This window comes from Myodes glareolus, chromosome 10 (assembly GCF_982192425.1).
Source record: "Myodes glareolus chromosome 10, mMyoGla1.1, whole genome shotgun sequence".
NCBI lineage: Eukaryota > Metazoa > Chordata > Mammalia > Rodentia > Cricetidae > Myodes > Myodes glareolus.
The window spans coordinates 26,934,065-26,935,485 of record NC_142035.1 but is presented as its reverse complement, the minus strand read 5'-3'; positions in this window follow the sequence as shown (position 1 = coordinate 26,935,485).

Here is a 1,421-nt window from a genome sequence, read left to right as displayed (position 1 = left end):
TCACTTGTCTTTGTACCTCTTCTGCTTGCCTAGAAATAGACCTGGTCTCAGGTGCCCGCCAACTTCTGCCCTGGGTGTAGCTGGTGTCAGCCTGTGTCTGTAGACTAGACTTGTCAGCCTCAGCTGTTAGCACACAGCCTTTCCAGTTTTGTAATCAGTTTAGGGCAAAAGTCCTGGCTCTAGCAGCCAGAAAGGGCTAGGCTAGCCACTTCCCTTTCTTGACACCCAACTTAGAGACAAGAGAAGCAGTTTAAACCGCACATGGAACAAAGGTGCAGTGATGTCAAGTCATCTTTGGGGTACTGATGTGAGAAAGAATTGGCCTTCCCATTACTACCTGAAAGGATCAGTGCCACCTCGTCAGTGATGACTGCACTCAGTAAGGTGCAGCCTCTTGTGGACAGTGCTCTCATCTGGGAGGGACCTGTCTTCAAGGCTTCACATAGGACATGTTTATGACGAGGACCTCTTAGGTGGGCATGCGATTAAGATGCCCCAGCAGAGGCAAGCAGGAGACTGATCCAGAATCAAGGTTGAGACTCCAGGCTTCCATCCTTTCTTTAATCCCATTGTGGGCACATGTGATTACAGGTGTCCCTGGAGGTCAGGTTGTATCAGCCAGAGTTAGAAGTGATTGTAAGCCACCTGATACAGGTGCCGGAAACTGAGCTTAGGTGCCCTTGGGAGAGCAGTACATGCTCTCTGCAGATTTTCTAACTACCAGTCATTCGGCAAGTGTGGCCGTCATACTGCTGCAGCTGCTACTGCACCATCACAGCTAGGTGACAGGTGCAGGATATGCTCTCGGCCTTTTTGCGTTGCAGGCCTGGAGTGTAACACTTAGATTCAGAATCTCACAGCCTGTTGTGGAAGGGATGCCCCAGCCCATTATGCTTAGTTTCTGTCTATTGAGGAACATCTGATGTGATTGCCTCATTCAGCTTCTGGCCTAGCTGTTCTCAACCTGTGATCATGACCCCACAGGAAACCTCTATCTCCAAAATATCTACATTACAATTCATTAATAGTAGCAAGATTACAGTTCTGAAGTAGTAGTGAAAATAATTTTATGTTTGGGGGTCACCGCAGCATGAGGAACTGTAGCATTAGGAAGGTTGAAAACCACTGGTCTAGCCTCTAAACAGCTCCAGTCTCAGCAGTAAGAGTACTCAGCAGCTGGGTCTCTCTCTACTTTTCTACCTCTGCCTGCAGAGGAGCCAGTCAGGAGCTTGGAGTCGGTGCTGGATGTAGGCATTCTTTGTGGATCTCAGCTCTACCACAATAGGCCACCAGCCTTTGATACGCTCTGATATGGCAGCGGTGAGACTCAAAGGGTTAACAGGGACAGGGCCAACCTCTGGTAGCTTATAGTAGAGGGCTAAAAAGCAGTCCGGGTGACAGATGACTAAGTCAGCCTCAAA